The sequence below is a fragment of the Theropithecus gelada genome, chromosome 10 (genome assembly GCF_003255815.1).
Source record: "Theropithecus gelada isolate Dixy chromosome 10, Tgel_1.0, whole genome shotgun sequence".
Taxonomy (NCBI): domain Eukaryota; kingdom Metazoa; phylum Chordata; class Mammalia; order Primates; family Cercopithecidae; genus Theropithecus; species Theropithecus gelada.
The window spans coordinates 16,850,572-16,876,491 of NC_037678.1; the positions used below are offsets into that span (position 1 = coordinate 16,850,572).

The window sequence follows — 25,920 nt, forward strand, 5'->3', positions numbered from 1 at the left end:
CTGATTCAGTTTTCTGATGTTCTTCCTTAACATTCTGGAAGACATACCCTTAACACGTGTATGTTCGTTTTCTGTTGCTACTGTATCAAATCACCATAAACTTAGTGGCTTAAAATAATACAGATTTACTCTTTTAAATAATACAGATTTACTCTTTTATAGTTCTGGAGGTCAGAAGTCCAAAATCAGTCTCACTGAACTAAATTCAGGGTGTCCATAGGGCTGTTTTCTTCTGGAAGCTCTGAGGGAGAATCCTATCCCCTTTCCTTTTTCAGCTTCTAGCAGCCACCTGCATCCCTTGGCTTGTGGCCCCATCCTCTGCAAATGAATCACACTACTTTCTGCTTCCATTATCACACCAACATTCCCTCTGACGCCGACTCTTCCTGCATCTCTCTTACGAGGACCTTTGTGAGTATATCAGGCCCAGCAGGATAATCTGGGATCATCTTCCACCTCAAGGTCTTTAATCATACCTACAAAGTCCTTTTTTTGTTATGTAATGTGATACTCACAAATTTTAGGAATCATCAGGTGGTCATCTTTGGGAGGCATTATTTAGCCTATCATGATGTATCTCTCTAGTCTTTTTTTTTCTTTTTTTTTACTTTAAGGTCTGGGATACATGACCTGAACGTACATGTTTGTTACGTAGGTATACATGTGCCACGGTGGTTTGCTGCACCTGTCAGCCCGTCATCTAGGTTTTAAGCCCCACATGCATTAGGTATTTGTCCTAATGCTCTCCTTCCCCTTTGCCTCCAACCCCTCCCCACACCCCGCTAGGCCCTGGTGTGTGATGTTCCTCACCCTGTGTCCATGTGTTCTCATTGTTCGACTCCTATTTATGAGTGAGAAAATGCAGTGTTTGGTTTTCTGTTCCTGTGTTAGTTTGTTGAGGATGATGGTTTTGAGCTTCATCAGTGTCCCTGGAGAGGACATGAACTCATGCTGTCTAGTCTTTGTACCTGGTGGTCTCACTTCCTACAACACCTTTTCCTGCCTTCTTTGCCAGGGTAACTCCTATTCACCCTTTAGAACCCCGCCTTAGGGTCTTCTGTTCTACAAGAAGACAACTTTGTACCTAATCTTTCTCCTGCTCTGTTGTTCTGGCAATCTGCCCCTCTTCCTTGCTTATCTAATATCTTGAGCCTACACATCTAGTAACATTTACTTCACACAGTATTGTAGTTATTGGTTTCTTTTTCTTGCCTCTGTAGTCCTTGGGGACAGGAGCTGCTATAATCACCCTTTTGTCCCTACCAGTCAGACCTGTGGCTGCATATGGTAGGCACTAATTTGATGGATGCCCGGGAAAACAGGGACCACAGTAGGAACTTCATCTCACACCATAGAGGCATCCCAAGGAGAAACCCTCTGTCCTGATTTCCATGTAGCCTTCGTTGTCGGCCTGGAATTACATTTCCTCCTGGAAACTGCAGTCTGTTGGGCTTCAGCCTGTCAAGGTCCCGTGTTTTCCTGTCCCTCCGGCTGTCTAATTCCCTCTTTGTTGGTCTGCCGTAGATTAGCCTAAGTAAAAGTGAATAGACAATTTCCTATTAACATTTATATTGCTTTTCTTTCCTATTTCTTGGCAAGGCCCTGAAAACTAGGATGGCTGTGGAAAAATGTTCTTTCATCTAAATAATGTCCCTGTTGGGGCTAGATTCTGGCTTTTGGCCGGGCCTTGGAGAATGGTAGGTGTGGTGGACACATGAGCCACAGGAAAAAAACTAAGGCACAGAGGTCAGTCCAGAAGATACAGATTAGATTCAGCCAATGCATATTGAGTGCCTACTGTGTTTCTGCACCCATGTTGGGTCTTGGTGCATATAATTCGTATCTAGCATTTATTAAGTGGTTATTATGTGCCCAGCGCATAATATATGCCAAGCATTGTTCCAAGTGCTTTATCTCCTTGACTTCTTAGAACAACCCTGTGAAATGCAGCCACCATTATTGGAGGAGATGGCAGTGGAGCTGGCTCTTGCAGATGAGAAGGATTGGGACAGGTTTTTTCTGACAGAGGAGAGGAACACTCACACTAATGAACTAGCGAAATCGCAAGACACAAGTAGATTCAGACATCCGTGAGCACAGGAGGCTGACACTCAAGTATCCCCTAAGAATCTGATTACTTCATTGTGCCCTCCCCTTTTGAGTTGTCACCATGGATTCCACTTGCAGCAAGGACTGCCATGTTGCCTCCCTATATCCATTGTCCCTTTTCTGCTTAGGAACAGACCTCTGCTAACATTCAGGAGAGCAAAACAGCCAGAGAAATGACTATGTCTCCCTGCCCCTGTGGCAGTTGGGCATAGCCATGGAACTTCAGGGAAGCCACTTACAATGACTTTTGCTGTTGAGATGCATCCCCGTCTTTGGCTTTCTCTTCCACTACTTTTGGCTGCCAGCCTGCAACAAGGATGTTGATGCTCTAGCATGATATTGGACACTGAGGGGCCTCAACTTACAGCTGAGGATGGCAAAGCAGAATGATGGGATCCTGGGAAGCCAATGGCACTGTTAAATCACATTCCACCCTACACTACCAACTTACTGACTTTCTGGGAATGTGAGAGAGACATAAAAGTCCCTCTGGTTTAAGCCACTGTTATCAGGAACTTACTGTCATGCACTGCCGAGACTAATTGCGGTGGATGCACTGTTCTGTTTCCAATAACCTCCTTTTCGTCTGCAGAACTCCATGTTCCGCCTTCGCTTTATAAAAAACTTTTGCCCCCAATTCCCATTTTCCTTTCCATGTATTGCCATTCTTCTGAAAACACCATCATGGACCCACCCAACCATGTATCCTGACAGCAATGTAAAGGCATCATTTCCAAGCATCTTCATGCACTCTCCCTGTAGCAGCTAGATTCACCACTCCGAGTGTGATCCCAGCATCACCTTGGAGCTGCTCAAAAAGACACAACTGCAGGCCCATCCCAAGATGATGAATCAGATCCCGCAGTTTAACGAGATTCCAGGAAATCCCATGTTCCTCTTACAGGGTGAGAAACACTGCCGTCAACATCTTTGTCCTCACTGCCAGCTGCTTACCTCAGACCATGGATGTGGAAATCCACTCTCGGGCTACGCTCTCCTGTCCCTCCCGATCTCTCACTCGTCAGCCTTTCCTACAAGCTTAAAAGGTACCTACACTACTGCAGATTGCTACCCACTCTTCCCTGAACAAAATAATTACTTTCACACTTCCCTACTTTTGTTTCTGTTTTTCCCTCCACTCGGAATGTCCTTCAAGGACTCTGCCTACCTGTGGGTTTACTACTCACTCTTCAAGGCCAGCTCAGACACTGCCTCCAGGCCACCAGCATTTGGGGGAGAGGGACTGTGCCTCTCCATCAATAAGAGAGCACCACAGTGGGCTCTGAACAGCTTCTTCACCTATAAAATTCAGAGATGAAGTCCACCGGGACTCTTGGATCAGAATCAGTCCTCTATTCCCCTGAACAGAGCATGGTTCTGGCACCCCCGCCAGCCCTCATGTCATCCCATTTTTGTATTTTTTACACACATACCACTTTGGATTGTGAGGCAGCATTCAGCCTTCCACATAGTGCCTGGTGCGCAGTTAATTCTCTGGACATTTTAGTTAAGCTTCAATGAGTGGTGACACTTGAGTGGTCAAGTTGATGGTAGATGGTACTGGGTGATTTTCCTGGAGCAGCGATTCTCGAACTCTATAGCATGAATCATAGTGACCTGAAAGACTTGTTGGAACACCCTTCTTCTCCTCCAGTGTCTGAGTTAGCAGATCTTGGGAGGCCTCAGAATGTGCATTTCTTTTTTTTTCTTTTTTTTTTTTTTCTGAGACGGAGTCTCGCTCTGTCGCCCAGGCTGGAGTGCTAGTGGCATGATCTCAGCTCACTGCAAGTTCCGCCTCCCGGGTTCACGCCATTCTCCTGCCTCAGCCTCCCAAGTAGCTGGGACTACAAGTGCCCACCACCACGCCTGGCTATTTTTTTGTATTTTTAGTAGAGACGAGGTTTCACTGTGTTAGCCAGGATGGTCTCGATCTCCTGACCTCGTGATCCACCCGCCTCGGTCTCCCAAAGTGTTGGGATTATAGGTGTGAGCCACCGTGCCCGGCAAATGTGCATTTCTAACTACTGTCTAGGTGATGCTGTTGCTGCTGGTCCCAGGACAACCCTTTGAGAACCACTGTCCTTAAGGAATACATAGTTTTGTTGCCTTTCCTGGAGGCAACAAATCTCATGCCCCTGGAGAGAAGGCAACAAATCTATGTACACGTTAAGGACAGTGGTTACATTGGAACCTGCAATGTAAATCAGTGGTTGTTTTGGAATCCGCAATGTAAGTCAGTCTTGAAAATAGACATGGGAATTAAATACAGGGAAATTAGGTCAATGGATGAACCAGTAGAGAAGTGTCTGGGGTCAAGAGTGCTTTGAAGTCTTGTTTTTCAGTTTTTTTCCAAACAAATTCACCTAACCTTAGATGCTGCTGAGTGTAAGACATGGCATTATTTTATGTAAAGCCAAGAAATCTTTTAATTAAATCATGGCACAATTTTTTTTAATCCCTTTGAATCTTTCTTTTATGCTTATTGAAAGAACTATTTTAGACTTGGGTTTTTGTCATGTTTTATTGCTATGCCTACATATAAAGGGTAAAGTATAGGCAAATATATTGGCTCAGATATTGCAAAAGCTTCTTCTCTTGGAGTCTCACTCTTTAGAATCCATTTTTCAACTTAGTGCCGTCTCCTGCATCTGTCTATATCGTGCATCATTGTGAGCATGCAGCATTTCTTATGAGAATCCTGTGAAGACAACGCTTAACCCACTTTGCAGTTCTGTGGAGCTGGCCTCCTCCTGGCTCATCTTCTAGGAATGTTACTAAACACATCTGGTTCTCCATTTCTTCCTGCCTCTTCCCACAACCATTTGGTTCATAGTGGTTAAAAGAGTGACTCCCTTCATTGTCTCTGGGATTTTCACTGAAGCCTCTGACACCCATTCTGGGAAGAGGCATTAGTGGGAACAACTGTGTCAGCCTCTGCTCTGTGATCTCCAGTGATTGCTCAAACTTTCTCGACTTCAGAGATGTTAGAATGTGAAAAATAGAAACAATGAAACTTGTAAATGCTCACTACGTGCTGAGCACATGTTTTCACGATCGTGGGTTTTCATATAACCAGTCTCAGTTCATATTTACATCAGTTGTTCAAGGTCAGCTTTGGGAGGTTAGCCTACAGAGGAGGACCCCGAGTCTCTGTCAAACTTGCAGGCAGACATTCATTCACTCCTGAAAGATTTATGGAGTTCCTACTATGTGCCAGTCACAGGGGATAATCAGTGAAGAAATAGGTATGTATATAAGATCGAGACATTTGAGTGTTATGGGGGAAAAGGTAAGTCAGGGGAGCAGGGTGTTATGGAAAGCTTTTTGAGCAGACACTAGAGTGAAGTCAGGGTGCACAGCACACAAATATCAAAAGGATGCAGATTCCATCCAGTGGACATTGCATGTGTGAAGGTCCTGTGGCAGGCGTGTGCTTGTCTTGTTGGAAGATCAGCAAGGAAGCCAGTTGGGCTGGATGAGTGGAAGCTCAGTAAAGGTTCAGTCAATGGCCCTACCTGGGATGTAGCTGAGCTGAAATGTCCATCCAGATCTTTGAGTTCTAAGCTAAGGGTTTGTTGGCTGGGCGCAGTGGCTCACGTTTATAATCCCATCACTTTGGGAGGCTGAGGCAGGTGGATTGCTTGAGGCCAGGAGTTCAAGACCAGCCTGGCCAACATGGTGAAATCCCATCTCTACAAAAAAATACAAAAATTAGCCAAGCGTGGTGGCGTGCTCCTGTACTCACACCTACTCGGGGAGCTGATGAGGCAAGAGAATCGCTTGAACCTGGGAGACAGAGGTTGTAGTGAGCAGAGATTGCACCACTGCACTGCACTCCAGCCTGGGTGACAGAGTGAGGGACACTCCATCTTAAAAAATAAATAATAGGCCGGGCGCGGTGGCTCAAGCCTGTAATCCCAGCACTTTGGGAGGCCGAGACGGGTGGATCACAAGGTCAGGAGATCGAGACCATCCTGGCTCACACGGCGAAACCCCGTCTCTACTAAAAACACAAAAAATTAGCCGGGCGAGGTGGCGGTGCCTGTGGTCCCAGCTACTCGGGAGGCTGAGGCAGGAGAATGGCGGGAACCCAGGAGGCGGAGCTTGCAGTGAGCTGAGATCCGGCCACTGCACTCCAGCCTGGGCGACAGAGCGAGACTCCGTCTCAAAATAAATAAATAAATAAATAAATAAATAAATAAATAAATAATAAGGGTTTGTCCCCATGCAATGAAGTGTGAGAAGCCACTGCAGATTACATCCTTCTCTGTTTACTGGGGTGAGTTGAATCTTTTAAGAAACAAATGTCTTGATTAATCCAGCCCAGTAACAAGGCACAGGAGAAAAATATGCCCATTGCTGTCACCATTGTGCTGCCTAAGAAACACCCACAGTGTCTCATTCCTGAGCAGCGGTTTAACTCACCCAGGCAAAGATAACCACACATGTAGGGTGAAAAGGATGTGACAGAGAAATACAAACATTTCATTCCCAGTGTGTGTTCTCAAAACAGAATGTGGGACTTTCAACTCTTTCTTCTTTGAAGAACATTGTTGAGAGAAAGACTCTGCAGCGCACTGCAGAAGAAAGAACGGAGATCTGAGTTTTGATCCCAGCTCTGCCAGTAATTAGCTGTGGAACTATAACCATTAGAGTTCAGTTACAGACAAGAGGATACATGAGCTTCAACAGAAAAAGATGTATTTCTTTTTTTTTTTTTTTTTTTTTGAGACAGAGTCTCGCTCTGTCGCCAGGCTGGAGTGCCCTGTTGGTCAGGATGGTCTCAATCTCCTGACCTCGTGATCCGCCTGCCTTGGCCTCCCAAAGTGCTGGGATTATAGGCATGAGCCACTGCGCCCGGCCAGTGTATTGCTATTCCTTTTTTTTTTTTTTTTTTTTTTTGAGACGGAGTCCCGCTCTGTAGCCCAGGCTGGAGTATAGTGGCCAGATCTCAGCTCACTGCAAGCTCCGCCTCCCGGGTTTACGCCATTCTCCTGCCTCAGCCTCCCAAGTATCTGGGACTACAGGCGCCTGCCACCTCGCCTGGCTATTTTTTTGTATATTTTGTAGAGACGGGGTTTCACCGGGTTAGCCAGGATGGTCTCGATCTCCTGACCTCGTGAGCCACCCGTCTCGGCCTCCCAAAGTGCTGGGATTACAGGCTTGAGCCACCGCGCCCGGCCGCATATTGCTATTCTTAAGTGCCTTGCAGAATCCTAAGAGAGGCTAGAGGCACAGGCGAGAACTGTATCAAACCAGACCACCAAGGAAACTGTGGTTAAGAAGCCACGGGGCGGCTGCTCCCTTAAGGACCCTGCCGCGTCTGCTGAGAACTGTGTGAGCAGGACGAGAGCCACACTTTTTGATACTTGGGAAGTTTGGGACCGGACTCAGAGCTCTAACAACAGCTGCCTCAAAAGCAAAATAACATCCCTTGCTCATGCTTGCCAGAAAACAGTAGAAGCAGCAGAAGCCCAAGAGCATCCTCTGCCTCCTGACGTTCATTTTTGCCTCTGTCATCTCATGCAGGTGTGTGTGCTTGGTGGAAACTGAGTTCCACAACAGAGTCCAAGTTATAAAGGAGTTTGGAAAATGTCTAATGTGGCTTTTGATGTATGTAAGGGAAATATTTAAGGCCATCCTACTGTAAATGAGAGAGGATAAAGGGATACAATAGGAGTTAAGTGTGCTGCAGTTCACTCGAACTGGTAAAATGTCAGCCCCAGTAGACTTTGATAAATTATGCATATGTAATGTAATATCTAGAGCAACCGTTCAAAAAGCTATACAAAGAGATGCATTAAAAACCACCATAGGTAAATTACAATGGAATTCTAAAAAATGTTCAAGTAACTCACAGGAAGCAGGAAAAACCACAGTGAGATGCCATTTCAAACCCACCAGCGTGGCTAAAATTAAAATAAAACAAAACTAACAACATCAGATGTTGGTAAGGTTGTGTTGCAACTGTAACTCTCACACATTACTGGTGGGAATATAAATGGTTCATCCCCTTTAAAGAAAGGTTTGGTGATTTCCTATAAAACTGAATAGATAGGTCTGTAATCCTAGCACTTTGGGAGGCCGAGGCGGGCAGATTGCTTGAGGTCAGGAGTTCGAGACCAGCCGGGCCCACATAGTGAAACCTTGTCTCTTTTAAAAATATAAAAAGTTAGCTGGGTGTGGTGATGTACGCCTGTAGTCCTAGCTTCTCAGGAGGCTGAGGCAGGAGAGTTGCTTGAACCTGGGAGGCAGAGGTTGCATTGAACCAAGATCGCGCCATTGTACTCCGGCCTGGGCAATAGACCGAGACTCTGTCTCAAAAAAAAAAAAAAAAAAAATACTGAATAGATATCTACCCTCTGACCCTTCCATTGCAGTTGTAGTTATCGCTGGACTATGAAACTATTATTGCAAAAACAGCCCAGGTATTCATCACTGAGAGAATAGATAAATAATTTGTGTTCTGTTAATATTATGGTATGCCACTCACCAAGCAGTAAGTAAAAACAGATTAGCAGTACATGAAACAACTTGAATGAATTGCAGAAACTTGATGCTATGAGAGAAAGCTTACTCAAAGAGTGTGTACTTCAGGATTCCTAATAGATTGAGTTTGGGGACAGGAAGAACCAATCTGTAACTAAGCTTAATCAAGAAGGGATTGCCTCTGGTGGGAGGATGCAGATATTGTCAAAGGAGGAGCTTGAGGGAACTTCCTCATCACTCCAGAACTTTCTGCATCTTGAAAAGTGTTTGGGTTACATAGCAGTATGCACTGTCAACATTTGCCCAGTGGTTTGTGCATTTCATTGTATGTAACTTTTACATTGAAGGTGGGGGAAAAGTCCCACAAACACTATTGAACGCTGGTTAATGATATACATATTAAAATGCCTAGGAAGTAATGTGCTGCTGACTGTCTTACTGTTTTGAAATGCATTAAAAAAAACCAAAGATGTGTTGATGGATGGATAGAAGGATAAATATGATAAAGCAAATATGGTAAGACAGTCATGGTACATTATAGGTGCAGCTATATATATGTTCATTGTAAAATTCTTTCAACTTTATTGTGTGTTTGGAATTTTTCATAATAAAACCTTAGGGAAAAATCTGAAAATAAAATCATATAGGATGTGTGGTATCATCCTTCATCTGCATCAGGTGGCAGTTGTTTGTCAAGAAAATCACGGCTAGGTGCTGCGGCTCACGCCTGTAATTCTAACACTTTGGGAGGCTGAGGTGGGTGGATCACTTGGGGTCAGGAATTTGAGACCAGCCTGGCCAACGTGGTGAAACCCCATCTCTACTAAAAATAGAAAAATTAGCCAGGTATGGTGGTGCGTGCCTGTAATCCCAGCTACTCAGGAAACTGAGGCACGAGAATCGCTTGAACCCAGGAGGCAGAGTTGCAGTGAGCCGAGGTCATGCCACTGTGCTCCAGCCTGGGAGACAGAGTGAGACTCTGTCTCAAAAAAAATAAAAAAGAAAATCACTGCAGCTATCTGATCATTGCTTTATGGGACAAGGGTGATTTTTGCTGAATTGAATACAGAGTACACAAAATTAAAATCTTAAGGGACTGAAATAACTGGGGTTGGGGATTGGTCTGGATACAGTATTCACTAAAGATGCTCGGTAAGCAATTTATTTCTTTTACTTTGTAAAGATAAGCCCAAAGTCTCATTCTCTAATCTCCTCATCCTTGCTCATGCCCCCCAGAGTCAGTGCTGGCCATGCAAACGCGACCACTAGTCATTTCTCAGGTAAGGTTCAATGCAAACTTTTATAGTTGGAAGAGACTAGGGGACTACCTGATCCTATTTTTTTTCTTTCTGTCCTCTCTCTCCCTTCCCCCTCCTATCTCTCCCTCTCTCTCTCTCCGTGTGTGTGTGTATGTGAGTGTGTGAATTTACCTGAATCAATTTGGTCATGAACAACTCTTAGCTGAATTTGTAGGTAATAGTAGTGGCCAAAAAGTTGAAGATGAAAGAACCTCAAACTAGAACTTCACTAACATACTGTGATGAAAAAAAAATTATTCCACCAGATTCTGCCGCACAGAAAGACGTTTACTGATCAAACATTCATTAGTAGGCACACAATGATTCAGCCAACAGTGAAGATATGTTTCTGCCGTCTGTCCTTTCAGATGCTCTGACCACTCTCTTACAGAAAGGTTCACTAGAGGCAAGCGTGACACTGTGACAGGGACCATTGCTGTCACCCTCATAGTTGGCATTAGGCAAACAGAGTTTCTTCTAAGCAGCAGCTGGAAACAGGCTAGCTGTGGATCACCCCTTAGACAGCATCACTAAGAACGTTGATATCAACCTCTCTAGATTTTCATTCTGTGTTATGAAAAAGTGGCGAGTATCTCTAATAAACCGTAGCCAGTCCACATTGTTGATAGCACTTTATCTTACCAATGAGAGCCCTTTCCTAACATCTAACATGTCATTTGACATGCTGCTAATGTCACCAGGAAAAACCGATTCCAGAATTCACTCGATCAAGACAGTGGTAACAGAGGGAGCCACCTCAGGACTGTATCGGGCCTCAGATACAGTGAGCAGATACTGCTCCTTCCTCCAGGGTGCGCCCCTGAGTAAAATGGTCACTGGCTACACCTGGGGTGCAGGGCAACCTAAGACTTATCATATAAAGTCTATCATGACGCATAGGCACACCCTACAGCGTGCTTCTGGGTTTAGCTTTTCTTCTCCTTTTTCTTTTTTTTGTGTTTGTTTTTCTTTATTTATTTATTTTTCCTTTTTTTTTTTTTTAAATAGAGATGGAGTCTCACCCTGTCGCCTAGGCTGGAGTGCAATGGTATAATCTCAGCTTACTGCAACCTCCGCCTCCCAGGTTCCAGTGATTCTCCTGCCTCAGCCTCCCAAGCAGCTGGGACCACAGGCATGCGCCACCACACCCAGGCAACCTTCTGCATCTTTAGCAGAGTTGGGGTTTCACCATGTTGGCCAGGCTGGTCTTGAACTCCTGACCTCGTGATCCGCCCACCTCGGCCTCCCAAAGTGCTGGGATCACAGGTGTGAGCCACTGTGCCCGGCCATGAGTTGAGGTTTTCATAGTAGAATGAGTCTTGTTTGTTTCAATTTGGTAAAATATACATAACACAAAATGTACCATTCTAACCATTTTTAAGTGTACACTTCGGTGACATTAAGCACAGTCACAGTGTTGTGCATCTATTTTCACCACCCATCTCCAGAATGGTTTCATCACCTCAAACAGAAGGTCTATATTCATGAAAAAATAACTCCCCATTACCCATCCCCGTCCCCCACCTTTGGCCCCTGGTGACCTGTATTTCTGTTTCTGTGAGTTTGACTACTCTAGATCCTTCCTCTATATGGAATTATAGATTTGTCCTTTTGTGCCTGGCTTGTTTCACTTAGCACAATGTCTTCAAGGTTCAGGTATGTTGTAGTATGTGTTAGAATTTCCTTTCTTGTGAAGGCGGAGTAGTATTCCATTGTATGTACGTACCACAGTGTGTTTACCCATTCATCTGTAGACGGACATTTGTGTTTTTTCCACCTTGCCTATTGTTAATAATGCTGCTGCCCCTTGGTTTTTTTTTTTTTTTTTTTTTTTTTTTTGAGACAGAGTCTTGCTCTGTCGCCCAGGCTGGGGTGCAGTGGCCGGATCTCAGCTCACTGCAAGCTCCGCCTCCCGGGTTTTTAGACCATTCTCCTGCCTCAGCCTCCCGAGTAGCTGGGACCACAGGTGCCCGCCACCTCGCCCGGCTAGTTTTTTGTATTTTTTAGTAGAGACGGGGTTTCACCGTGTTAGCCAGGATGGTCTCGATCTCCTGACCTCGTGATCCGCCCGTCTCGGCCTCCCAAAGTGCTGGGATTACAGGCTTGAGCCACCGCGCCCGGCCTGCCCCTTGGTTTTTTAAAAAACATGATCTGGCTGGGTACGGTGGCTCATGCCTGTAATCCTAGTCCTTTGGGAGGCCGATGCGGGCTTATTGCCTGAGCTCAGGAGTTCAAGACCAGCCTGGGCAACATGGTGAAACCCCGTCTCTACTAAAAATACAAAAATTAGCCGGGCGTAGTGGTGGACACCTGTAATCCCAGCTACCTGGGGGGCTGAGGCATGAGAATTGCTTGAATCCAGGAGGCGGAGGTTGCAGTTAGCCAAGATCACGCCATTGCACTGCCGCATGGATGACAGAGCGAGACTCTGTCTCCAAAATAAATAAATAAATAAATAAATAAATAAATAAATAAATAAATAAATAAATAAAATCATCTCCCTTCCTTGCCTTCCTTCCCTTCCTTGCCTTCCTTGTCTTCCTTGCCTTCCTTCCCTTCCTTCCCTCCTCCCTCTCTCTCTCTCTTTTTTTTTCTTTCTTTTCTTTTCTTTTTCTATTTTTTTTTTTATTTCAGTAGCTTTAAGGTTACAGGTGGTTTTTGGGTACAAAAATGAATTGTGTAGTGGTTAAGTCTGAGATTTTAGTGGACCTGTCACCCAAGTAGTATACATTGTACCCAGCAGGTAATGTTTTGGCTCTAACTTCCCCCAGCCTTCCTGCTTCTGAGTCTCCAATGTCCATTGTACTGCTCTTTCTGCCTTTGCGAACCATAGTTTACCTCTCACTTGTAAGTGAAAACGTGTGGTATTTGGTTTTCTGTTCTTCCGTCAATTTGCCTAGGATAATGGCCTCCAGTTCCATCCAGGTTGCTGTAGAGGAGATGATTTCATTCTTTTTTATGGCTGCATAGTATTCCATGGTGTATATGCACCACATTTTCTTTATCCAGTCCACTGTTGATGTACATTTAGGTTGGCTCCATGTCTTTGCTATTGTGAATAGTGCTGCAGTGAACATATGTGTGCATGTGTCTTTATAATAAAATGATTTATATTCTTTTGGGTATATACTCAGAAATGGGATTGCAGGTTTGAATGGCAGTTCTCTGCCTTTTTTTTTTAAAATACCTAAACTTCATAAAAAGTATGTGTGTCATATTTTTGGAGTGATGTTTACATACAGAGAATTTATACTTACATTGCAAAAATTAATACAATACTTTTAGCAAAATGGTGTGTGTGATAAATATTGAACTGATACAATTGGTAGAACATCAGAATGATATATACACATTTTGAAAACCTTAAGCATCAGCAAGAGGATAATCAGGGTCTAAAATGGTGCCATTGGCCGGGTGCAGTGGCTCATGCCTGTAATCCCAGCACTTTGGGAGGCCAAGGTGGGCAGATCACCTGAGGTCAGGAGTTCATGACCAGCCTGGCCAACATGGTGAAACCCCATCTCTACTAAAGCTACAAAAATTAGCCGGGTGTAATGACAGGTGCCTGTACTCTCATCTACTCAGGAGGCTGAGGCAGGAGAAACACTTGAACTCAGGAGGCGGAGGTTGCAGTGAGCCGAGATCGTGCCATTTGCACTCCAGTCTGGGTGACAGAGGAAAACTTCATCTCAATAAAATAAAATAAAATAAGATAAAATAAAATAAAAGTTGCTATTATTGGGGAAGGCCATGTTACTGTATGCATAGCCACTATTGGCTGATGGCTGCATAGATAGTTTTGAGATCAGGAAGCAGTGTTTTAAGCATTTTGCATCCTAACAAGAGAAGCTGTCATTTACATACAAGTATCTAATGGTACTTTCTTTTCTATTTTGGACATTGATTGGAAATGGAAGTGGGCGGTTTTTCTTAGCATACAATAAATTTTAATTTTTAATTCTAATTTGTCCTACTTAAAATAATAGGAGATTTTTTTTTTTTTTTTTTTTTGAGACGGAGTCTTGCTCTGTCACCCAGGCTGGAGTGCAGTGGCCGGATCTCAGCTCACTGCAAGCTCCGCCTCCCGGGTTCATGCCATTCTCCTGCCTCAGCCTCCCGAGTAGCTGGGACTACAGGCGCCCGCCACCTCGCCCGGCTAGTTTTTTGTAATTTTTAGTAGACATGGGGTTTCACCGTGTTAGCCAGGATGGTCTCGATCTCCTGACCTCGTGATCCGCCCGTCTCGGCCTCCCGAAGTGCAGGGATTACAGGCTTGAGCCACCGCGCCCGGCCAAATAATAGGAGATTGGTTCCATGGTGGCCTTTTGGCACAAAACATTTTATTTTCAGAAACAAATCAGTGACATAATGAGGGAGATGCTTTTCTCTAAGGTTTATTCAAGATACTGTAAGCCTCTTCACTTAGGAGAAAAGAAATATGGGGGTGGAGGGAGGAAGAGAGCTGCTCTCCTAGAGTCCAAGGAGCTGCCTAGAGAAGATGAGAGGCCACCCCTCCTAGGCCAAGGCTGTTCTAAGTTCCATGTGGGTCTCCCATTGTCTTCCTGTGAGACCCATCGAAGGATCTGACCCAGACAGTAGGAGGAGACTAATTGTTAAGTGGAGTCATGGCATTTGCAAATGCTTGTTAGAAGTCAGCCATGATGGCCCAGGACATGCTGCAAATCTTAGATTAATGGGGCTTAGCAGATTTTTATGTCCGAACCTGTGTAGAGATGCATGGACGTGAGCAGAGAGGCATGCGTTTTGCTTGCTGACTGACTGGTTTCCTGCCCTATGAGGAGCCGTATTCCAGTCTTGAGTTTCTTACTGCGCAGTCAGTATTTGCTGGTGAGAAATGAGCCTACTGGTCCTGGTGCATCGGATCCTCTGCCGTGCTTATTCTCTCTCTGATCAATGGCGTGTGCATGGCTTGTAGTGTTAAGGCAGCAACAAATCTATTTTTAATTCCCTCCTCCTTCCTATCTTCTAGAAATGGCTGAAACCATTTCTCCTGACCAGTAAGCCTCTTCTCCTCCTCCTCCCTCCCTCCCTCATCCCTCCCTCAAAATGTCAATTGGATTAACATTTTGCAGTTGTGGCTGCCTCCACATCTGCTAACAGAGTGTGGCTGGACTTTGGAAAACAGTTGCCCAGAGCCATTCTGGGGTTTCTATATTTATTTCTTTCAGTGACATCCATAGCAAATTTGCACTGCTCTCAAGCCAAAGGTTGATTTGTTCCATGGGCTGCCCAGTCAACCTGGGGTTCCCCCAGAGATGAGGACTTGGGGTCTGGTGCCCCGCCAGCTCTGGTGTAGGTTCCAGAGTTAGGAAAGAACTGGCAGAGTTGTTGTGGAAGCACCACGACAAGGTCCACATGAGCACCTGCTCTGTATTGTGGCAGTGGTTCTGTGGTTCTGGATGAGACCGGGAGGGTGATGGATGGAACCATGGAAAGGTGTGGGTGGAGGGATGGACAGGCATGTGGGCGGAACAGCGGGAAGTTGCCAGGGAGTCGGCAGCCTGCAACATCAAGTGCCAGCCTCACCAGCTAGCAGGGCCCCTGATGTCAGATGGAGACGGCCCCCAAGCTGGCCTCTACCTTGGCTGCCTTTGTCAAGGGACCTCAGGATTTCTCTTACCATTCTTTTTTTTTTATTTCTCTTCTCTGGTCTCTTTGCCCTCTTACTCTGTCTGCCCTCACCCTGTAGGGAAAGGTCCTTCTCCCTTTCTTTTCTTCCCTGTTTTCCACACTTCCCTCCCTCCTTTTCCCCGGTCTCTAGTAGAAGGAGCATTAGGTGTGTTGGAATTCCACCTCCTGTTGATCTTTGGGAGAGTCACTCAGTCAGGCTTCGTCCAGCCTCACCTGGGGATGTAGATACCTGTTTCTGGGGTTTGTGGGAGGGCTGAATGTCAAACTTTTACAGCCTTTACATTCACACAGCACTTACTGGTGCTTCATGAGTACACTTAGTTAGTACTGAGGACAGCCCATGAGATGGGGGCCATTATCTTCAGTTTATAAAGGAGAAAAAACTGAGGTGTGGGAACATTAACCAGCTTGAAGTTCGCTTAGCTGTTACGTCGTCTTGCCTAACTCTTCTTTCTTTTTATCATTTCTACCTTTTGGGTTCCATATTCCCTCTTCCTGTCTCCATTTCCTTTCTGCCTTTTTCTTTTGCCCCAGGCAACCCAGGGCGGCCTGGCCACAGAATACCCTCTCTTACCCTTCATACCCTGCGGAGACTCCCCATGGAAACAGCTAGTACGGGAGAGATGGAGGACAGACATCTAGTGATCCTGTGGGAGTGAAAGCTCTGTCACGTGTAATGTGAAAGATGTACATTATAAGTATCTACAAGATTAGTTGTTTGTATAATTTTTTCCTCCTTTTTTTTTTGAAACAGTGTCTCACCCTGTCACCCAGGCTGGAGTGCAATGGCAGAATCTTGGCTCACTGCACCCTCTGCCTCCCAGGTTCAAGCGATTCTCCTGGCTCAGCCTCCCAAGTAGCTGGGATTATAGGCACGCACCACCACACTTGGCTAATTTTTTGTATCTTTAGTAGAGACAGGTTTTCACCATGCTGGCCAGGCTGGTCTCAAACCCCGAGATCTGCCCACCTCGGCCTCCCCAAAGTGCTGGGATTACAGGTGTGAGCCACCGTGCCTGGTCTTCTCTCCATTTTAATTCTTTCCCCTGCCCCCCCGCCGGCCCTTTTCTTTACCTTTCCTTCTTCTGAGTATTTTGCCTATCTCCTCTTCTTTGTGTCATTTCTACTTCTTGGAGTCCCCAATATATTCCTTCCTCTCAGTACCCATTTCCTTTTTGCCTCTTTCTTTTGTGCTCCCCAAATCACTCTTCCCCTAACCCTGCTCCTTGCTTGTTTGGTTTTTCCCTTCGGTCACTGCCATCTGTCTCGTCTCTCTGTGTTTTATCTGTCACGATACTGGCCCAACCAAGCCCTAGAGATGCGCTGAATGCAGCTTCCTGGGCATTCATCAGGGTGTGCTCTGGAGTTCTTCCTGCTCGAGCAACCATACAGCACCCACTGCTGCTGAGAATTTAACCTCACCAGAGTCAGAAAAGTTCTGAGATTTTGCACTCCTCATAAACTCAGCCAACCTGACATACACACATGCACGTGCACGCACACACACACCGAGAGAGAGAGAGAGAGAGAGAGAGAGAGAGAGAGAGAGACAATAAATTTGTCAGGCCTTACAGTAGCACGCAGTTCTAAATATGGGCATAGTAGGAAGAAAGATGGTTACTGTGGGAACTATAACTTTTAATTTACTGGCCTGAAGCTCTAAACCAGGGCTTGATGCTTCATGTAGTGTTTTTACATTTGGATGTGTGCTTCGGAAAGGCATAAAACTTTTCAAATCTAGGGCCAGTGCTGGGGGAAGTCACTGAAGGAGGTTCAGGAGTGGTGGAAAAATTAGGGAGGTGGAATGGGCCGCCTGGGACCAATCAGTGTGCCCTGCCAATCAGAAGTGGCAGAAATAGACACATTATGGACAGCACAGTTGGTCAGGATAGGAGGCTTAATGACCAGACCAGCAAGGGAAGGAGGCTTTATGACCATCCCTCCACTTGCAAAGGAGACCAAGATCTGGAGAGAAAGGATGATACAGCCAGGGGAGGAGGCTGAAGGTGCATGACTTTTGGAAGTCTGAGTTCAAAACAATGCAGGGCTGGGTGCAGTGGCTCACGCCTGTAATCCCAGCACTTTAGGAGGCCAAGGCAGGCAGGTCACCTGAGGTTGGGAGATCAAGACCAACCTGACGAACGTGGAGAAACCCCGTCTCTACTAAAAATACAAAATTAGCCAGGCGTGGTGGTGCATGCCTTTAATCCCAGCTACTCAGGAGGCTGAGGCAGGAGAATCGCCTGAACCCAGGAAGTGGAGGTTGCAGTGAGCCGAGATCGCACCATTGCACTCCAGCCTGGGTGACAAGAGCGAAACTCCGTCTCAAAAAAAAAAAGAAAAAATAAACAATGCAAACTGCAGGGGGACTCAGACAATGTGAGCATAAAGTAATGATGAACACTTACCTACTGCTTCCTATGGGCTAGCACTGTTTCCAGCAAGTTAATACTCACCCATTTAATTTTGACCACAGCTCTGTGGGGAGGGACTCTTCTCACTTCTACTTTATAGGTGGACATTGCGATAGAGACAGCATTCGAGTAGGATCTCATCCCAAGGAGCCCGGCTTCAGGGTTGATGCACTTCATTACTTCCGTTTTGCTGCATTTAAATCCTGACATTGTTACTTACATGCTGTGTTATCTTGGATAAGTTTCTTCACCTCTTTGACCCTTGACTTTCTCCCCAGGAAGATGAGGGCTGGAATACCTTCCATGTGAGGTTGTGGCGGGTCTAGGGAGGGAAGAAGCATATGGAAGTTCTCTGTAGGTGTGACATTGTATTATGTTTACCATCAAGAGAGAAGGTGAATGGAGGTGCCATCAGATAAAGAATAGGACAAATATTAGTAGTTGGTATTTTTACTTTTTAAGTGGGTAGCACTCAGGTTGGCATCAGGCCTACCTGGTGAACGGCAGATTCTCTTCCCACCTCCCACCTCCTCTGTCTTCCATGTGAGTGGATGCATTGGTCCCGAGCGCTCCTCTTCCCCTCCCATCTCTCCACACTTTCCCTAACATGTGACATAACTGAGAAGTCAATAACACCTGCTGGGGTGTGTCAGCCTGGCACAGCTTCTGGTGTGGCTCTCAAGAACACGCGATGCCTCCTGGAACCTTCACTCATTCAACAAATGCCTGCTTCTCACTTACTCTGTGCTCCCTGTTGTTCTCAGCCCTGGGGATACGTTAGTGACCAAGGCAGATGCAGTCTTTGCCCTCATAATAGTTACTTTCCAGTAAGAGAAATGGATAAGAACCAAGTTCTATCAGCTGGTGATGAATATTACTTAAAAAAAAAAAAAAAAAAAAAAAAAGCAGCAAGGTAAAGAGATGGAGACTGAGGCATTGGGTGGAGAGTAGGATTTTAGAAGGTCAGAGAGGACTTCTTTGAAGAGGTCAGCTTGAGGCCATGCACGGTGGCACATGCCTATAATCCTAACACTTGGGGAGGCCAAGGAGGGAGGATTGCCTGAAGCCAGGAGTTTGAGACCAGCCTGGGTAATGTGGCAGAACCCCATCTCTACCAAAAAAAAATAAAAAATAAAAAATAAAGGGAAAAAAGAGAGAGAGAGAGAGAGAAGAGGTGGTCATCTTGGAGCAGGATGGTCATCTTGGAGTGGGAAACCAAGCAGAGATCTGAGGGAAGAATATTCCAGATGGAGGGAGCAGCCAGTGCAGTGATCCCAAGACAGAACAAGCTTGGCATGTTCAAGGGACAACAAGGAGGAAGAGATGAGAACAGAGAGTCAGGCCAGCATCCATGATTGGGAACCTCACAGATGCTAGCCAGGAGATTGAGTTTTGTTCCAAGTGCAGTGGGAAGCCACTGGCATTGGGATTGCCAGCTAAAATAGAAGACAGCCTGTTAAATTTGAATTTCAGATAAACGATGGATAATTGTTTGGTTTGGACATAACTGGACATCCTATATTTTTGTTTGCTAAATCTGGCAACCCTACATTGATGGGCCCAGAGCAGGGATCTGCTGTGTGGAGAGAACATTGGGCTGGAAGGAAAAAAGCGGTCAGGAGACCAGGAAGGGAAGGGTGCCGTAGTCCCCAAGACCAAAGCATGGCTGATCTAGGCCATGATAGGCCAAATGGACATGCTGAGAAGTGTTTGGATTTGGGGGTATCTTGTGATGCCTGTATGGCTTGTTAGTGGATTGGGTACACCAGGGAAAGAGGGCAGTCAGACAGAGCCAGTCCTAAGCTCCAGTTTACAGGGAGGGATATTGAGCATCTCAGGCCCCGGTCGGCTGTACACCAAGTCCCCACTTGTTTGCCTGAGCCCAACCCACATGCCTCTAGCTGGGTTAGCTTTAGGTGCCCACAAGGACAGAGAGTCGGCTGATTTAACTTGCCATGGCTTGCTGCATTTTTTTTGAACTCTCAGTGAGTTTTTATGCACTCTGTATAGATAGATGAGTTGATAAATACTACTGTAAATGAATTCATCATCTTTTGAGCACTTATCCTGTGCCAGATTCTCCGCTAATTAATTGCTCTGCATGTTTGTCTCTTGGTTGAGCCTCACAACAGGTGGGGTTGTGCCGTGATGGTCCACATTTTACAGCTAAGAAAATCGAGACTCAGGAGAGTGTGACACACATTCTACTGTATTTGCTTTATGGTGTCATGGTTCTTTCTTTCTCTCCTGAAGTTTTGTTGGCCCATGTGTCTCCCAGACCCACAGTCAGCTCTCAGAGGGAACATGGTTTAGATGAGGGCCCATCTTGGAAAGCTGCCTCAATCCTAAATGCTAGAATTAGAACCCAGTTCTGATTCCAGAACTTTATAGAGCAGTGTTCACAGACTTTAGTGGAAATAAAAGGTACATAACAAATTTGTTTATAGTACCTATACCTGAGTCTCGTGCCTAGGATTCTAGTTCAGTCAGACAGGGGTCGTAACCTAGGAATCTGCATTTTAACAAAACTACAGTTGATTCAGAAGCCATTATTCCTGTATCTGCTTTGGGAAATGCTGTAGGACTTTGCCTTAATCATACCAAAGAGAAAAAGCTGTCCCCCAAATGATCCCAAGGAGTATGACTGGGTTCTACAATTTGGGTATTAGGGATGCAAGTTTGACTACAGGTTGATGTCACTCATATTCCTGTTTTTAGGCATTTGCACATGCTTTACTAGATGCCTTCAGGAAGTGCTTTGTTCAGCATTTCAGGCAGGATGGCTGGGATTTCTTTTGTATTTTAATATCTCCTGGCATTTGTTCAGCACTTCCCAGTGCCCAGGGTTTCCAGGTCACCATCACACTACCTCTCTCCACTCTCTTCTCATCTCCAGAGCCTGTGCCAGCTACCCCAGTCACTGTCTTGACCAGAAGCTCTTGCCCTTTCCTTGTGTGTGTGGTTTAGGATGGGTTCCCATGGACTGTGTTTCCATCCCAACTCATCTCAAGGGAAATCTCTGGAGTGAGGAGCTTGCAGTGCTAGGATTGGTCTGTGCTTGGTGGCTCCACCCCCTGTACACCTGAAAATCCTCAGAATGAAACCAGTGGACACGGAGCCTCGGCAAACATCATTCATCACCTTGAAGAAGTGAAATGAAATATGAACAACCTTGGTTGAAAAGTGGGGGAACAAGTTGATCTGAATCAACTGTGGTTTGTTAAAAATGCAGATTCCTAGGCCACCCCCTCCTTTTTGATGGAGAAAAGGAAAGACCATCACTGTAGGAAGCACATGGGGTTGGGTGGCATCCTGGGGTGAGCTTTAGAATGAGTTCTCAGCTTTTTAGCTCCACCCTAACTGGCTTGGCGATATTTTTCTTCATCCTTGCATGCCCTAATGAGGAACTTATCATTATGCACAGAGTAACCTCTACTGAGCTAAGTTCTCAATTTCCTCAGTTCCTCATGGAGTTACAGGCAACCACTAACTGTCCCTAAACGGGCCATCCCTTAGTTAATAGGCAGCGCAACTTAGAAGAGCAGTGAAACACCAGATTCATTCTCAAAGAAAAGGTTCTCAGGGTGACCTCTGTGGGATTTTTCTCTTCCATCTGTCTTGTTTCTCGGGGGCAGATCAGGGCCTGTGGGAGCCGGGGATGTGAAGGGTATAAATCACATGGGTAGCCTGAGCCTGAGGCTGAGGCTCTTCTCTAGGTCCTTGCACTCTCGTTGGCCTTGATAATTGTATATTTCTCTTACGTAAATTTGTTACCAAGGTGTCGGTGGTGGGGAGCAAGGGCAGAGAAGGGAGTGGATGATATAGAGAAGGGATTCCAGAGGGAGGTGTCGCACAACAGCGCTCGTTCCCCAAACACATTCCACATTCACCGCGTGTACAACCTGCAGTAATTTCTGATGTTGCTGACTTAAGAGCAAGCACATTCAGTACTAAATCTTGCCTCGTGTCTTATTAAATTGCTGCTCACTACAAAACTGTTAGTATCTCAGAATGGTTTACTCTCAGCACCTTCCTACCCTCCTGGCTGTCATGCCAAAGGACAGTCTTCCAGCGAGGGCCGTCCTCGCTGGAGGCGAGGTTGTATTCCTACAACCACTGGTGATGCTGAGATAACCGCTATGGACCAGACTCTGGTGGTGCTTTACCTACAGTAAACCCCCAGCTCCATGCTAGTACTTCTGGACCCAGGCTGGGCTTTTCATCAAGGGCTCCAGAGAGAGTATACTCTGTTACCTTGGTGGTGTATAGTCAACTTGCTGGGAAGAGAAGACATGGACCCAGACTGGCAGAGTTCAGATAGTATCTCTGTCATTTAGTAACTATGTGACTTTGTGTATATTGCCTTACCATTCTCTTCCTCAGTTTTCCTCTATCTCCATCTGTCTTCTGTCTGTCTATCATCTGTCTGTCTGTCTAACCATTCTGTTTTTCAGTTTTCCTCTATCTCTACCTATCATCTGTTCATCCATCCGTCCATCTGTCCATCCATCCTATTGATTCTGTTACATATAATATATAAAGAGATTTATTATAAGGAATTGGCTCATTTAATCATGGAGGCTGAGAAGTCCCAAGATCTTCTGTCGGCAAAGCTAGAGACCCAGGAGAGCCAATGATATAGTTTCAGTCTGAAAGCCAACAGACTCAAAACCCACAGCTATATTTCTGTTCACATTTAAAGGCAAGAAAAGACCAGTGTCCCAGCTCAGCTGTCAGGCAGGCAGAGTTTCTTCTTACTCAGCCTTTTTATTCTACTCAGATCTTCAGTGAATTGGATGGAGCCCCTCCCCATTAGGGAGGGCAGTCTCCTTTATTCATTCTATCAAATCAAATGTTAATCTCATCCAGAAACACTCTTACAGGCACACCTGGAATAATGTTTGACCAAATGTCTGGGCACCCTGTAGCCCAGTCAAGTCAATTTATTACCATCACAGATTACATCGTATATCTTATGGTATTATAAAATAAGAGCACAAAATGGCTAGAACAATTCTTGTGATATAGGAGACCCTCAGTATATGTTACCCATTATCCCATTTCTACCATCATCTTTGTCATTGCCATCATCATTGTTTTCATTACTAACCCGAAGTGGGTTGGAGCCAGCAAACTTGGGATGGGACCGCTGGCTTTGTTCCCTGCCATTGGTGTGGCCTTGGGACTGAGCCTCTGTAAAATAAAACCATATGTCTCTGGTTTTCCTTTGGGTTCAGATAACATAGCAGCAAGCTCACAGCGGAGTGCCTGACTCACAGCAGGTCACACACTGTACCAAGTTTTTCCTCTGTGCCAGCCATTGTGTGTGTTACTAGAGATCCAGTAATTCAAAGATTCATGGTTCTTGATTTCAGAGTACCTACTGTTTCCCAAGAGCTCAGATGTGATGAGAAAGGATTTCATACCATGAGAGGGTTGCAGAAATGGAAGATGGTAAGAGGGCAGAGGAACCAGTCAGGAGGTGCTAATGTCCACCAGCAGGAGTCAAGAAGATTTCTCATGGATTTGTGATGAGGGAGACTTGAGAGTTGAGTAAGAATTTCCCATTTGGGGGCAATAGTAGCTGCCTGGGTGACAGGGAACAGCCTGGGGATGTCCTGGTGCAGGAGAAGAGGTGGGAAGGGTGGGAGAAGGAGGCCAGGGCCAGATCACAGGTCGTTTGGACTCAGTTTCTTCAATTTGGTATCTTGCCATCCCAAGGTACAATTTTCACAGACTGCTGTGTTAATGTAAATTCTTTTCATTTTAATATTACTTAAATGTGCAATTTGGTGCAACCTCTGTATAGAGATAGCCTGCATGAACTGGAGGAGTAAAACAGATTTATATAGTAAATTCTAACAAAACTATAAAACTAACGAAGTTTAAGTTATCATCATGTTAACGTGTCAGGTGATACTGTGTTAATATGGTGTGGATCGCTTTGGCATGGAATTTGCGGTGTCCACGCACCACACCATGGCTCATATTTCTTTCCAACCAGAGAGCACCCAACCACTTTGCGGCAGATTCTTGGTCTTTGCATGGTAGAAGTTCATCATTTAGGTATCTAGCCTTTTGCTGGTATCTTCTGATCAGCCTGGGGCAGTTAAGGTAGTGGGTACAACCTGGGGCTAGCACGAGCATAGACTTAGGTACAAAAGTGGGCTGTGACATTGGGCTCTGCTAAAAGATGACTGTCCAGATGACCCTGAATGTGCCTCTGTACATTTTTAAAAAGATAATTATCAAAGTAAAAATTCCAAATTAGCAAATACTTTTAGAAAACACAGAAACCCCAGCCACTATGACGTTTGAGACATAGCAGTGATAAAGAGAAATTTTGGAGAGACCTGGTTGATTAAATCATGCTAATGTAGAGTGGGAGACTGATGATTGTTATTGTACAAACGATGGTAATCTTTAATAGTATAGGAAATACTGATTCTAGCAAGTGCTTAAATTTTGCTTCCCATGTGCCAGGTATTGTTCTGAGAACTTTATATATGTTATCTGTTTTAATCTTCATCATATCCGTATGAGGTAGGTGTTATTAGTATTCCTATTTAACAGAAGAGGACGATGAGGCCCAGAAATCATAAGTCATGAACCTAAGGATACAGGGTTAATAAACAGCAGACCTGGGACGCGAACCCTCGTAGTTTGGCCCTTGACTCCTCGCTTCTAACAACTGAAAGTATGAATTAACATTTCAACGCCTTTTTAAATAACTTTCTACGCAAATAACTAATGGCCCATTCACATTATCCTCTGCAAACGTTTTGGGGTGACAGCTTGTTCAAATTTAATATTCAGAGCAGTATGGCCCCAGCTATTTGACAATTTCAGATATAAATCTACCTAAAGATGTACAAGTACAAATTATGCAATTTGATTTTTAAGTGCTTTTCTAGCAATATAAATAATGAAGTGTGTTGGAACTGGCAGGTATAGTACATTAAATTGAGTGCAATTAAAACACTGTGATATTTTTAAATTAACAAGAAAAAATAAGTGGCAAAATTAAGAAACCTGAATCTGTCTTTGCAGCCTCCTCCAGCTGATAACTGGGTGGGTGACTGCAGAGGGTATTAGTAACATTTATACTGTGGATTTCAAGTGTGATGGTTGTCACATTTCACACAAAGAGCACTTCAATTTCACTTCTGCATAACAGGCAGATGACATTTCCCACAACATCATCTTTTCAGTTTTTTTAGCCTAAAGCAGATGACAAGGGGGTATTCTGAGAAGACATCTGAGTTGAAATAATGACTTGCCTTCTGGATAATGTCTCAATGAGACATCTGAAAGTCAGGATTCTCTTTGTTAGACACAGGAAGCATCTGCATCTTTCACACTCATGCGCGGCCTTCACCCTCTCCAAAAACTAACAGCCTGTTCATTGGAAACCAGGAAGATGGTGCAACTGTTGAGGTTGTTTTTCACGACCCTTCCAAAGGTTTGATATGGACAGAGTGAGATCTGCTGTCAGCCAGTAGTTATTGTAAAAATAAAGCCTGATCAATACAGATTTGTACATCACAGGTCTCTTCTGCACCCCGCCCCATTCTGGAGTTAGAAATCTCTCAAGGGTTTGATATGGATAGAGTGGGATCTGCTCTCTGTCGGTAGTTGTTGTAAAAGTAAAGCCTGATCAATTTTGTGCATCAAAGGTCTCTTCTGCATCCGCCCCGAGCCCCATTCTGGAGTTAGAAAAGTCCAGGCATAGACCGTGGACTGATTTTGTCATACACGCACCTGTACCTTTGCATTTTTTCTGATTGTGTTTTCTCTGGAATGGACCATCTCACTTCTCCACTTACTGCCATTACTTAGCGCCCTTCATCAGTGTTCACAGACTCCGAGGGAACTCTGTGTTTAAAACTGGATGCATGACCTGAAGCACATTGTTTTGAGTGGGCCAAATCAGGGCCATGAGCCACTTTAGACTGGAA

The 25,920-nt window shown here is 45.0% G+C and overlaps 1 protein-coding gene across 6 annotated transcripts in view; it reads left to right on the forward strand.

Annotated features, from left to right (window-relative positions):
• The window catches only part of LARGE1 (LARGE xylosyl- and glucuronyltransferase 1), a 631,116-nt gene that overhangs the window by 215,502 nt on the left and 389,694 nt on the right, over positions 1-25,920 (forward strand). The gene's annotated exons all lie outside the window — the stretch shown is intronic.